This window comes from Canis lupus, chromosome 14 (assembly GCF_011100685.1).
Source record: "Canis lupus familiaris isolate Mischka breed German Shepherd chromosome 14, alternate assembly UU_Cfam_GSD_1.0, whole genome shotgun sequence".
NCBI classification, from domain to species: Eukaryota; Metazoa; Chordata; class Mammalia; order Carnivora; family Canidae; genus Canis; species Canis lupus.
Window position 1 is genome coordinate 42,684,362 of NC_049235.1, and position 15,173 is coordinate 42,699,534.

At 42.1% G+C, this 15,173-nt stretch overlaps 1 long non-coding RNA gene across 3 annotated transcripts in view; it reads right to left on the minus strand.

Annotated features, from left to right (window-relative positions):
* Positions 1-15,173, minus strand: part of LOC111098813 — a 56,021-nt gene that overhangs the window by 9,142 nt on the left and 31,706 nt on the right. The gene's annotated exons all lie outside the window — the stretch shown is intronic.

Genomic DNA, 15,173 nt, shown 5'->3' on the forward strand with positions numbered 1-15,173 from the left:
TATAGCATCCTGAACATAGCATCTTATAGGAGGAGCCTTTTGAACACTTAGTTAATAAAATTTCTCCTGGAGTGATTCCGAGAGTTTGACCAATGTGTTTAATCCCCAAGGTGTTATAATTTACAACTGATTTTGCGAATTGTTTCAAACAGTGTGTATTTTTTGGGAGAGGGGGTGATAAATCAGGTATTTTACTGCCTAGCAGCCTTCTTAACCCGAGTCTAGTAATTATTTCCATACTTAAATTCTTTCTTTCATTGGAATCAACCCTTAAAAGGAGGACTTCAGACTTACCAACCCACTGATTATATAATAAATTTGTAATGTATGTAATATATGTAAAGCATCTTATAGTACTTTGCCTCGCTATCTGTGAGCTTGAATTTTTTTTAACCTGGTATTTTTACTTCAAAGATAAGTACATTTTAATTCCTGCAGCCATTGTCATGTATGGCTAATTACAACAGAGAAAAAAGAGAAGAGTTTCAACTCAAAGGGATAATATATTTTATTTCCCACAGCCTCCTTTCATCCAAAAACTCTTCACCATAAACTTTCCCTAAACTTTATATTTTGTGAAAAAAAAAATATGTGCTCTGTTTTAATGCAGGTCTAATTCTTTATGTGTCTTCAATAATTGTACCTTATTCCAAAATACGTTGCCAAAAATAACCCATTAGCAGCAGTGGCAGCTTTGTCTCAGCAGGATCTCCCATATTTTATGGCTACTTTTATTCTGGGAATAGCACACTCTTTCCTTAGTGAATTAATCTTTTAATGGAATTTCTTCTGCATTATTTAGTGAGACGACCCCACTCTGGGCTAACCCCACCCTCTATAAGTAATTAGAGATAAGTGTGTTTAATGCATTTCTGAATACTTTAATACTCTCCTTCAGTCACAAATAAGCAGCTGAATCAACCTGCCTTTGGGGCTCTTGAGTCCAGATTTAAAACTACACATATAATTGTGTGGCACCTAGTCCACCCGACTGTGCGGTGACTCAGATTTGCCTTCTGAAGGGGCAGGCAACAAAATAGCCAGCAGGCTGTCCTGACATTTTGGATCATCTCTGTGTTTCCTTCTTCCTTCTACCAAATGTTAAACTTACCTGAGCTAGAAAAGTTGCTTCAACTACTCCCTCGGGCAATGTTCTATCCTTCCCTAACTCCTAATTAGGGTTCAACTACATTTTTTTTTCCTGTCCTGGCTCCAGTTGCATCTCCATGACTCCATCCACCCCCATTTAGCCTTTGTTCCAGAGTTGGGCTGGTCACCCACCCATGATAGTCTGGCTCTGCCAAAGTCAATCCTAACCCTGGTAAAGAGGCCAGAAATGATGCTTATGGCCTTGCTGCCGGGACCACAAAACATGCTGAAGCTAGATTAGGATTCATTTTAAAAAATAGATATTTTCAGGGGCGCCTGAGTGGCTCGGCCGGTTAAGCGTCTGCCTCCAGCTCAGGTCATGATCCCAGGGACTTAGGATAGAGCCCTGTTGAGCAGGGAGCCTGCTTCTCTCTCTCCCTCTGCCTACTGCCCCACCTGCTTTTGCTTCATTCTCTCTCTCTCTCTCTCTCTCTCTCTGTCAAATAGTAAATAAAATCTTTTCCTAAAAAATAGATATGTTTATTTCCCACTATTTAGAAAAGAAAGAAAATTCAAAGTATGCCCCAGGGTTGGCATTAAAAGAACCCATAAAAAAAGCTGTAGGACTAGATTTGCATCATTTTCATTTTCTCAACCCAGGGGGAGCTTTGCATAGATCCTGCTGTTCTGGTCAGGGATAACCAGGGTGCCTCATTGTTTTTCAAATTACATTTGGGATAATGGACCTATTCCTGTAAACGGCTTGGAGCAGTCCTGCTCAAACTATGGTCCACAAACTTATAATTGTCCAAGATGAGAAAAGTACAGAAATTGAGACATGATATACTCTGTTTTCAGGGATGTGGAACTCTCTCTCCTACATTGCTGGTGGGAATGCAAAATCACAGAGCCACTTTGCAAAAACAGTGTGACAATTTCTTGTAAGGTTAAGAAACTTTGTACACTTGCCACACACCCCAGCATTCGTGTATTGGCAGCATTATTTACAGTAGCCAGAAACTGAAAACAACCCAAATCTCCATCTGCTAGTAAGTGAGTAAATAAACTACGGTATAAACCTATCATAGAATATTATACATCAAGAGAAAGGAATGGAATAATACATACAACCACATGGATGAATATCACAAGTACTATTTTAGATGAAAGAAGGCAAACACGAAAGACAACACACTGAATGATTCCATTTATGTGAAATTCTACTAAAGGTAAAACCGTGGGGAGAGAAAGCAGGCTCATGGTGGTCTGGAGCCGGGAATCAGGGTAGAGGGAACTTTGCAAAGGGACAGGAGGGAGCTTTTCAGAATGATGGAATTGTTCCACCTGATTTGAGTGGAATTTGAATGACTGTGCACAGTCATCAAACTTTATCAAACAGTATGCGTAAAGTAATTTTTTTTAAGTGAGTAAATTTTATTGTATGATAAACCTCAATAAAATGAGAGAAAAGGGAAGGAAAGAAAGGAGAGAAAAAGAAAAGAAATAAAGAAAGCAAGCCAACAACAACAAAAAAATCTTCTTTCTGAAAGTAAATGAAATGATTTGAAGGGAAGAGAAAAAATTTCATTGGCAACCCCCTCCAAAATACAAGTTTGAGCCGCAACCACTGAGTCTGAAGTGGAGGAATTTTTATTTTATATCATTCACAATGATATAAATGATATAATGAGTTTTTTTAAAAGATTTTATTTGTGGGATCCCTGGGTGGCGCAGCGGTTTGGCGCCTGCCTTTGGCCCAGGGCGCGATCCGGGAGACCCTGGATCGAATCCCACGTCGGACTCCGGGTGCATGGAGCCTGCTTCTCCCTCTGCCTGTGTCTCTGCCTCTCTCTCTCTCTCTCTCTGACTATCATAAATAAAAAAGTTAAAAAAAAAAGATTTTATTTGTTCATGAGAGAGAGGCAGAGACACAGGCAGAGGGAGAAGCAGGCTCAGGCTCCATGCAGGAGGCCCGATGCAGGACTCGATCCCAGGTCTCTGTGATCAAGCCCTGAGCCAAGGGCAGACGCTCAATCAATGAACCACTGAGCCGTCCCTATTCACAATGAGTTCTGAGATTTCTCTGACTGGGATGCAGGGGGACAGGACCAGCACCTGCCCATCAGTCTTGCTCCATCATGTGAGCTGCTGAACCAGGAAGCGCCGTTAGCCCTGGGGTGCACCTGAATCTTTGCAATAACGTGCTATACACACCCTGGGATCAAGCCTTCAGAGTGTGGTCCACTTCCTCTAAAGGCAAAATGTCATTTTTGTTATAACATTTATTTTGTTTTCCTTTTTACCAGCACCTCAGGGAAGAGCATCAACAGCTTCATGTTTACTTCAATGAATCAAGGCTGTTTCCATAGCAACGCCTCTAATGCTCTGGGACTGCCATTTTATGTCAATTTACTATTAATGGAAGATGAAACAAAAGAAAGCACACAGAAAGAGAAGGCTTAGTGCCTAAGACTGACAAGCAGAACGAGGGGGAAGAGGGGGGAATGTGTCATTTGCAAGACTTCTAATACTTTGTCAGCTGTGAGGTTATTCGACAGATAACAGATAACCATTTCGTTCCTTAGGTTTATATAATGATTTCATAGAACAGTAGAGTCATTGGGCTAAAATGGCCTTAAAAGCTGCCTGCAGACCTTATTTTAGAGTCCAGGATGCTTGGTCCCAAAAGCTGTAAGAGATTTAATGAAGGTTGTTTAGCTGGTAAGGGGCAGAGCCTAGAGCAGAACACAGGACATAGAAGAGTCTGGGGCTCTTTTTAGGCACATGACCTGTTAGTCTACTAGCTTAAGCTCAGCTCAGTACTTTTTGTGGAATCCATTGTACTAAATCCGAAGAATTTCACTACCTGGCCTACCAACAAGGAAAGTGAGACCGTCGATTATGGCTACTGGAGGACTGCACTGTGGGCTAGATCTCCAAGAATGATGCCCAGAACAATGTGGAACTGACGCACCAGGGAAGCTTTCGTGTGTGTCCCAACCAGGAAGGTGGAAAATCAAGGTTACCACTGGAACTATTGGGTCCAAGAAAATGTCAGTGTGGATAAGATCCAGAATTAAGTAGCGGGGATCCAGAAGTCACTGGTACTCTCACTGTCCACAAATCTGGAGATCGGACACTGGACCACTTCCGGAAGGAAGAAAACACTGCATTCTATTACCACATGTGACATCACCAACAGCCCCCAAAAGCAACAGGCAGGCCCCTCAACCTCATTTCCACCTTTAAATTTCCGATGAATGCATCTCATTGGCAGGACCTAATTTGCACCCAGCACTTAATCCAAAGGGAAGTGTAAAAATGCAGGGGTTTTTTTGTTAAAAATTTATTCATTTATTTGAGAGAGAGAGAGGGAGCAGGGAGAGAGGAGAGAGAGAATGCTCAAGCAGTCTCCCCACTGACGAAGGGTTTGATCTCATGACCTCAAGATCATGACCTGAGCCGAAATCAAGAGTCAGATGCCTTAACCAACTGAGCCACCCGGGCACTCCAAACTGTAGTTTGCTTGAAATTTCTGCTGTGCTGGAAGATGTGCTAAGATGAGGAGGGATGGAAGGCTGAGTGTCGGTTGACCGTAGACAGGTGAAGGAACTCATTAAGCCAGGTGGGTGATGGGTATTAGTACGAATCCACAACAACCAGGTGCATTATTACACTGGGAGGCAGAAGAATACTTTGGTGAAAGTGGGTAAACGAGTGCCCTAAAACATTGCCAGTGGGGCGGAAGGAGAGGTGGAGCAGCCACATTACATAGGATTTGACAGGACCATTTCAACATTTTCAAGCATGTAGCTTATGACCCAATAATCCCACCCACCCTTTTTTAGCCCAGAGGAACACCTGTACATGTGCACAAGGGCGTATGTATGAATATTTGATTTCCATTCATGTGCAGCAGCACAATACTTAGAAGTACAATAATATCCATCACCAGGATAATGACTGGATAAACTGTGGAAAGCCTTCCTAGGGACCTAAATATAGCAGTTAAGGAAAATAAATAGGATGATCTGTACTGTCATTGAAGGACCTTGAGGACATACTGTAGAACATTTTCCGGGCGCATAATTGGAATGATTGAGAGACCATCCCATATGGACAAGAAATGGTCTGCACCAATTCCCAGGCTTTTCACCACCTCGGACAGATGAAGGGTATAAAAAGAGGCCAGAGTGATGAGAAAGGGGATTCCTGAGATGCCTTCAGGAAAGATTTCCAGGAGAGGGAGGATTCCTGTTACCTTCTATTCAGGTCTAATGAGAAGAGCTCAAGGGAAATCCTGGTAAAGTTGAGAATGGGACAGAATGGTGCCCTGGAACAAATAAAGCCATTTCCTCCTGCCACTGCAAGGAGTTGTTCTTGACCAGGTCATCATGGCCCCTGACCTATGGATCTGTGCACCCAAAGGGAGATTGCCTTTATTTAGTTAAGAGTTTGGAAGAAGTGCTACTTTAAAAAAAAAAAAAAAAAGGTTTTATTTATCCACTCATGAGAGACACAGAGAGAGAGATGCGGAGACATACAGAGAGGGAGAAGCAGGCTCCTTGCAGGGAGCCTGATGCAGGACTCGATCCCAGCACCCTGAGCCAAAGCCAGACGCTCAACCACTGAGCCACCCCAGTGTCCCTGGAAGAAATGCTCCTAATTGCATATCGCATCACTATCTCATGTCTCCATTTCTCAATTATATTTACATTACAGTTAATGACTGAAAAAATAAAGTCAAATTTAAAGATGTAGCAACATGGCTTTCTACAACACAGAAAAAGAAATATTGAAGATACTTGAAGAGGCAAATGTGTTATCACTTTTCAACTATATAAGCTATAGTTTTATTTTGTTTGTATTTATTTTTTAAATTTTGTTTATTTTTTGTTATAGACAGCAGCCAGATATTCTAAGAGCCTTTTTAAAGTGTTTTTCTTGGTATAGACAGACAGAAAATCTATTTTGTGCAAGTGGCAGCAGAGGGCACTCTTCCTACAGATTTGTTTCTATCAGGACTTTTCTTCCTAAAGGAAAACTGTTAAAATATCTGTTAATAAGTTTATGGCTCCTTCTAAATACGCACATATAATTTTATTTATAAGTGTATGTGTGATTTTTATGTATTTATAAATTATATAAATATTTATTTATAAATATATTTAATATGCAAATAAATATATTTATATATTTAAATTACATATATATATGTTTAGAAAGAGCTATACACTTAACATATACAAATACAGATAGGTCGGTAGATTATGGTTTCTCCCTATCCATTAATACTAAAACCACACGTAATTATGTTCCCTTAACTAATTACCACTTTTTTCTCCTTAAGCATGCTAACTTCCTATTTCACACTGGGAACTCAATTCTTTTTTAAGGATTTTATTTATTTATTTGACAGAGAGAAGGAGAACACAAGCAGGGGAGCAGCAGAGGGAGAGGGAGAGACAGGCTCCTCACTGAGCAGGGAGCCCGATGCAGGGCTCCATCCCAGGACCTTGGGATCATGACCTGGGCCAAAGGCAGGTGCTCAACCAACTGAGCCACCCGGGTGCCAACTCAATCTCGAGCACAGAAAATTGGGATTTTGGGGACTTTCTCTTGTGATGGCTTTGGGTATGCTCTGCTGTGAGTGGGCTGCAAACTGCTCCAACACTCCTTCCTTCCTTTCTCTTTTCTTTGTCTCCCCTCCTGTCCCATATCCCTGCTCCGCCAAGCCCTTCTTCCTGATTACATGCTTCTATCATTCTCTGCCACCTCAAAGCCATAAGCATCATGGATGCCCACTCATGGTAGCCAGCCTCCAGGGTGGTCCCAGTGGTCCCTGCCTGCTTTGTATCTACATCCTTAGTATCCTCTGGCACCCAGCAGGGCTGATCTGCGTGCCCACTAGGATATTGTGGGAATGATGGGTGTGTGACTTGCACAGTTAAGGTCACAAAAGACATGTGGCTTCCACCTTGCTGTGTCTTGGATCACTGAGCCAGCTGCCATGCTGTGAGAGGCTCGAGTAGTCCCAGAGAGGGTCCTGGTTTCAAGGAACTGAGCTCTCCTGCCAACAGCCGGTAGTGGTTTAGCCATGGGAGTGAGCCACCTTGGAAAGCAAATCCTCTAGCCCTAATAAAACCTTCAGATGATGCAACCCTGGTGGCCATTTGACTACAGCCTCATCAGGAACCCTGGGCCCAAATCACCTAAGTCACTTCCAAATTCTTGACCCACAGGAACTAGGGGGTAATGAATGTTTATGGTTAAGATGCTAACTGTAGGGTAATTTTTTATGCAGCCATAGAAGCTAATACTCCTCTCCTCGTGCCTGATGACATGGTTAGCACTGCTGTGTTGTGGTTTCACCTACTGGTGGTGTATGCTCGCCAAAGTCTCATCATCAATTTCAGGATAAAATCCAAATCCCTGACATGGCCTGAGATTAAAAGAGGACTTCAACTACTTCCATTTTGACCTCAGTCTGTGCTTTCTAAGTGATTAAGTTCTTCTTTCTAGTTTATCTCTGAACTTGGGCAAAAGACCCTCTAGGCAAAGCATCTCTTAAGGGGAATGGAAAGTACCCTCTCAAGCAGTAAGGACAGCCCTGAGCCAGCAAGCCTCAGCCTGATTGACTCCAATACAATGATTGACCAGACCTTTATGCCCGCCTGCATGTATCCAAGAACTTTGTCCCACAGTTTCCTTATACAAAACTGGAAATATTTTCAGCACATTGGAGACCATCTAATATGCTAGTGCGCTGTCTGTCCAAGTTGGCCTCACTGAAATTAATTCCTTTCTTGTTTCACCACCATTCATTTCTCCGTCTTGGATTTTGTCAGCAGAGAGCGGCTGAACCTGGTCTGTCTGTCTGTCTGGGACCCCAGGGCCCGGTGCTCCTGCCCTCCTGTGCCCTGGCTACAAGATCTTTCACGATCCGGTTCCTACCTGCCTCCCAGCCTTACCCACCCTTCCTTCCCTCCGCCAGCACCAGCTACACGGAAACACCTTCACCTCCTTACATGTGGATGGATATAGCTAACAGTTGAAATACAGATTGCCCAGCTAAATTTGAATTTTAGATGAGCAACGCATGATTTTTCTTATTATACCATATTTGAGACATACTTATGCTAAAAATATTTCATGGCACATACTTATTCTAAAGGGTTCTTCATTGTTTATCTGAAATTCAAATTAAATGGGGCATTCTGTATTTTTAGTGCTAAATTTGGCAATCCTACAGAGGTGAAATGCTTTCTCTCAGTTCCTGCTCTTCCCCCTGCCTGGATCGCTGCGCCTCCCTCTAACTTTCCATCCTGCAAGCCTCTCATCCCCGATATCCATGCCTCTAGAAAGCCTATGCTGACCGCCTCCACCACACACACACCTAGAATGGGCTAGATGTGCCCGCTGCAGGCTCCCGCCACACCCTGTCATCCCTCTCTGCAAACCACACACATTACAGTTATTAATTTTCCTCCAGGGCTAGACTGAACTTCTGGAGGTCAGGCACTGTCTTATTCACCATGTAGCTTCTGTGGCAAAAATATAAAACGATCACAGCTTAAAATCATCAAACACTTACAGTAAGCAGGTCACTATTCTGAGCTATTTGCATGTATTCACTTATTAAATCCTCACATCAACCTGAAGGGGGTACTATTAACATTTCTTCGGTTTTTATTGGTGAGGCAACTGAGGCATGAAGAGGTTGTGCAACTTCCCCAAAGCCGCTCAGCAAAGGCAGCAAGGTGGGAGTTCAAACCCAGGAATCCAATTCCCCATTAGAATCCAGCACACCCAATGCTGAGCTAGCAGCAGTGCTTCTCCGAAGTGTTTGATGAGTGGGGCTTTTGGGGATGCGTACAAGAACTAATTATCTAGCTAAGTGTTTTCAAATGAGATAATTTTCTCCAAACGGGGACCATGTTAAACTTGGTCCTCTCTATCTCTGTGCTTCCTTGCTCTCTCTCCAGCCACCATCACCTAGCCCAAGGCATGGTGCTTTCATTTAAATAGCAAAGAATCCTTCAGGTCTGTTTTTCCTTGTTCACATCCTGACCACAAATCCAGCATGCCAGTGGGTGCTGCATTCCCTAAGGGAGAATGGACGCAGCACATGCCTTAGGGCTAGAAGCTGACAGGGCACCGTGGTTAACAGCCTGAGTTCTAGAATAAAGCTTCCTGAGTTCCCATCCCAGCTCTCCTGCTTATTCGCTGTGTGGATTTGGATGAGGTCCTGAGACTTCGATTCTTCATATTTGAAATGGAAACAATGATAGTTTTCAATTCATAGGGTGTCACAGAGGATTGAATGAGATTAAAGGGGGGGAAATGTGCAATGCCTGGAATATAGCATGTGCTCGATAAATGTCAGCTATTACAACTGCAATGATTATTCCACTCATCCCAGTGATAAGCAGGTGTAGGCCTGGCACTCCATGAATTTTTGTGACTTCCTCATCACCTTTCCCCTGCTCAAAATTTCAGACGGAGATTAGAGAAGCAGGTTTGCACTGATAGTCTACAGGGTTTCAAGGCCTGGCCTTAGATATCTAAATTAAGAACACAAAATAGGAGGAGAAAAGCTGGCTCCACAGCCCAGAGGGAGCTAGACTGAAGCAAGAATATCCTCGCTGGCCTGTACTTCCTGTCCCACTATGTGGAACTGGGTGGCTGGTCTCCTGACTCAGGTCAAGAAGCAGTTTTGCTTCTGGACAACTACCCCAGGAGAAGTGAGTTCCAGGAAATGATGCATGCTCGTTCTCAGGGTCTGCAGCCACATAACCCTGCACATCTCCAAGGCACCTGTCTGAAGGAACACTCTACTTTCCCAAGTGGCCAGAAATACGCAAGAAGCTCGATGTCTTTTCAGGGAGTGGTCTAAGCTCAATCATAGGGGTGACCATGACGAAATTGATGGCTAACATTTTTGAGCACTAATTACATATAGGTCACTGTTCTCACAGCTTTACATATGTTACCTCACTTATTTGCCACAATACCATCAGATTTGCTACCAACATGATACTTATTTTACAGATAAGAAAATGAATTAATTTGCCCAAGTCATACAGCAAGTAAGAGAAGAACTAGATTTTTAATTCTATGTATGGAAATAGACTCTTCAGCTGCTCTCATCCCTATGGCTCTGTCATGGGACTGGGTCAGTATTTCCAGTAGATCCTTAAGCTATAATACACTCAGAGCAGTAGTTCCAACTGCACATTAGAATCACCTGAAAAGCTGATTCACTGGACCCTCCCCAAACCAAATGAATTAAATTTTCTGGATGGTAGAACCAAATCATTGGAGGTTTCATAAGATTGGATGATTCCAATGGGCAGCCAGAGTTAAGAACCAATCTCCTGAGGGATAGTTTCAATGGATATACTCAGCTTTAAAAAGAAATTCCTAAGACTCTCAAATCAGAAATCTCTCTGGAATAGTGTTTGCTCCTCCCTCTCCAAAGAACAGTCTCTGAACAAACTAGAGGTGAGGACAAATCATGGAAGGTTTCAAAAGTTTTTGTTGTTCATCTATGGTGCCTGCGTTATGAGATTGGTTCACTTAATGCAGAAGTAAATGCTACCCTCAGGCCTTAAGGGGAAAACTTTGCCTAGGTGTCTGCCCTGCACTTGCATGAATCTGAGAGTGAGCATCTTCTGAAACTTAGCCCTCTGGGCAAAAGTCCTCGACTCACCCAAGTCTTGACTCTGGAAGAAGCTCTTATCATATCCTGTAATGTGTAAGACAAGGAAAAAAAATGAAGTGGCTCACACCAATGTATAATCATCATCATCACTTCTTTTTGTATGGCACTTGTTCTAGTTGTTTATTTACAAGCAATAGAAACCAACTGTGATTAAGAAAATAAATATTTAGGGCAGCCTGGGTGGCTTGGCGGTTTAGCACCACCTTCAGCCCAGGGTGTGATCCTGGAGACCTAGGATCGAGTCCCACATCAGGCTCCCTGCATGGAGCCTGCTTCTCCCTCTGCCTGTGTCTCTGCCTCTCTCTCTCTCTCTCTCTCTCTCTCTGTCTCTCATGAATAAAAAAATAAAATCTAAAAAAAAAAAAAGTAACATTAAAAAAAAAGAAAAGAAATATTTGAAAACACATGGAGTGGGTCACAGAATCCAAGGAAAAGCAGTGGCTTCAGAAGAGACAGAAACCAGGGTGCCCATAAGGATTGAGGAGACAGAAATTCTTCAGGAAACCACCTTAGATGTGTTAGCTTCCACCATCTTGAGATCAGATGATCCTTCTCTCAAGATTCAAATCCGTTGTAAGAGGTTCTATTCAGTTCATATGACTGCAACTTAGCACCATCCAAGAACACTATTTCCAGTAGGATAGTTTCTCAAAGCAACACTAGCACCCTGTTACAGAAGGTACCAGTAGGTGTGCAGAAACACAGCAAGGAGGGGATGGAGCCAGACAGGACCCTCGAGTTTAGCTCCTGCTTATGCCACCCTCTTATCAACATCCTGTCCAGCTTCCAGGACAGGCCATTTCTTACACTGATAGACAGTATAGCTAGTAGTTAAGAGCATAACTCTGGAGCCCGTAGCCGAGATTTAAATCCAGACCCTGCTACCTGGTGTGATTTAGGGAAGATGCTTGCCTCTAAGCTCAGTGCCCTCATCTGTGAATTAGGCTTAAGAATAAAATAGCACCCACCACATGGGAGTGCCATAAATATTAAGAGTTATTAAATGCTTTGTTCAGGGGCACCTGGGTGGCTCAGTCAGTTAAGCGGCTGCCCTCGCCTCTGGTCATGATCCCAGAGTCCTGGGATCCAGCCTCACATCAGGCTCCCCACTTGGTGGGGAACCTGTTTCTCCCTCTCCCCAGCTTGTGCGCACTCTCTCTCTCTCTCAAATAAATAAATAAAATCTTTTTAAAAATGTACTTTGTTCAGAATCTGGCCCATGTAAATACTAACAAGCATTTACTACTATAGTTCACCATGGTTTCAGAGGTATTGTTCATGGAAAGAGCTTCTGGAAGATAACAACTGGCCTATTCCCGTGTATAACATTTGGATCTGCTTCAGAGCTAGCCCTTTGCCTGGGTCATGTAATGGAAGTTCTCTGGGAGTGGAGCGTGGAGTCATGATTGCTCTTTCCTTTGTTCTTTGTTCACTCTTCAGCCCATCCCATCTCCCCTTCTTAGGTGGCAAACACGAAAATCCCCAGTTGATCCGAAATGACAGTTCACAGCACAATCTGCTTATCTGGGGAGACCAGCTGGGAGTCTGCTAACATAATCAACTTCTGCTTTGGTGCTTTCATAACTCAGAAGTACATGTACCCTGAGGAACCCTGAGAACTGTGTCCTCCCCTCCATCACTTCTTGGCCCATGCTCTTGCCCGATTTCTTCATCTTCCAACAGGTGCTGTATTCATTAAAAGGAAATACAGGATACCCAGTTAAATTTTAATTTCAGGGACACCTGGGTGGCTCAGTGGTAAGCAGGGAGCTTGCTTCTCCCTCTGCTTATGTCTCTGCCTCTCTCTCTGTGCCTCTTATGAATAAATAAATAATATCTTTTTTTAAAAAATCTGAATTTCAGATAAACAATGATTAATTTTTATTTGCTATTTATTTGAAATTCAAATTTAACTGGGTGTCCTGTATTTTATCTGGCACCCCAACTGCCGCCCACTGTGAACACACTTGCTGCGAAGCTTCCTAACAGCAGCCTTGTCTAGCCCCACGCCAGGACCCAAGATGTGAACAAGATTGCTTCTGTTGAGCCAGCTATGCCAAGGCAAACACAAAGTACATTTCCTGGCAACATAAACCCACAAGATGCTTGCAAATTACAGATCCGTGCTTAAATACGTTGGGGAAATTCTACATTCCCTTCAACTCTAATCACTTCCATCCCAGTTTAGAGAGGATTTCTGTCTAAATATTTTGGCTCTTTTTATTATCTATATAATAATATTATTATGTATAATATATTACATGTAATATTATATATAGCACAACATAGGTAATACTATCTATATAATAAGGGCATATTTCAAATATTAATTTTATACATGAAAGTTGATTTAGATTTATCACTTTTTTATTCATGAGAGACAAGGAGAGAGGCAGAGACACAGGCAGAGGGAGACGCAGGCTCTCTACAGGGAGCCCCACGTGGGACTTGATCCTGGGACCCCAGGGTCACACCCTGAGCCGAAGGCAGACATTCAACCACTGAGCCACCCAGGGGCCTCTAGACTTATCACCTTTTTAAATCAATTTTCTTGTTCACTATTCCTTTTTATATCTGAGATCTTTCCTTTGGGATCAGTTTTCTCTTCCTAAAGGACATCCTTTTTGTGAAAAAGAACCAAAGGTTCCCTTTTAGTGAAATCTGTCAATGGCAAACTCCCAGTGTTTGTGTGTCTAAAACTGTCTTTGTTTTACCTCTTCCTTGGAAGACAGTTTGATTGAGGATGCAATCCTCCCTCCTGGACAGTTACTTTCTCCCAGCATTCCATTCAACATTCCACTGCTTTCCAGCTGTGGTGTTGCGACTAAGAAGTCTGCTGTCATGCCATCGGTAACGGACATTTCTCTGTATGTAATTTGTCTTTTATCTCTGACAAGATAAATGATCTTTTCTTTGTTTTCATAGATTCATTACAATAGGTTTGGATATCAGTTTATTTTTACTAATTATGCTTAGGATTCACTGTTATTCCTAAACCTATAGATTTGTTACATAAATTCTATACTATTTCCTGCCATTATCTATGCATGTATTATCTCCTCTCTCTCTGTTCTTTCCCCCGGAACTCCTATTGGACATAGTTACTTCTGTACATTTTCTGTTTCTTTTAAACTCTCCACATTTGTCTCACTGTGCTGCCATCTGAATAATTTCTTCAGATTTATCTTCTAGTTTACAAATTCCGTCTTTAGCAGTATCTTATTTGCTGCTTAATCTGAACATTTAATTTTAATTTCAATAATGATGTTCTTATTTCTACAAGTTGTTTCTTTTTCAAATCTATCTGTTCTTCTGTAAAAGCATCTTATTCTTCATGTTTTTATTCCCTCTTTCCTTTATTTAAATAATTTAAATACTTTTATTTTATATTTCATATCCAATAATTCCTATCTGAAATCCTTGTAGGTAAAATTCTGATGTTTATTGTTTCTGCAAGCTCATAATAGTCTATTTCTTCATGTGTTTTGTAATTTTGAATTTTGAACTCATGTTCTGTGGACTTCAGCTATGGAAATACTGAAAGGCCTGGGTGGAGGATGAGTGCCTTGAGAAAGGAATTTTGTTTTGCTGTTCAAGGAACACTAGAGCATTATAATCTGAAATTTTTGTAAGTTAATTTTTTTACCTTGTGATTTCTCAGATGATAAAGGGAGTCTATTATTATGAAATATAATGTAAGACTTTTTTTCAGTTTTATATCTTTATTTGACAATCAGTGATTAGTTCTCATCCACATTAACAGTCTATAGATTTTTGAAAGTGGTGACAGGTACGTAGGTAACCAGCGTGTACAGCTTGTTTGGTGAATCTTCATCCTCGTTATGTTTTCTGGACAACCGCACACATTCTTTATTCCTTTGGCCCAGACAGCTTTGTTGAGCCTGGTGTCAATGCGCACATCTGGAGTTCCCATCTCTTTCAAGGCAAAGTTCCAGATCTCTTGGAGTGCCTGAGGGGCAGGCTTCTTGAAATCCACTCCATGGATATGTTTGTGAATGTTGATGGTGTATTCTCTGGTCACTACCTCGTTGATGGCAGAATGGCCCTTCTTCTTCTCGCCACCCTTCTTTGCGGGAGCCATTCTGCTGGGCCCAAGTTGGAAAGGACAAGACTTTTCCCAAATAAATAACACAGCCCAAGATAGAAGTATTCCTTATCACCTCTCTTTTCTTGAGTGGGTTTTTTCCTAGTTTTTCCTTTCATCTAACAGAGTATACATTTGAGGATCTAAGCTTAATGGAGGTTTGGCAATTCTAACTTCTGTCTCTCATGCAGCTGTTAAAACTCAGAGTGCTATGTTTGCAGGATTGGAAAATGCTCCCCATTCAGGGGTGGCTTT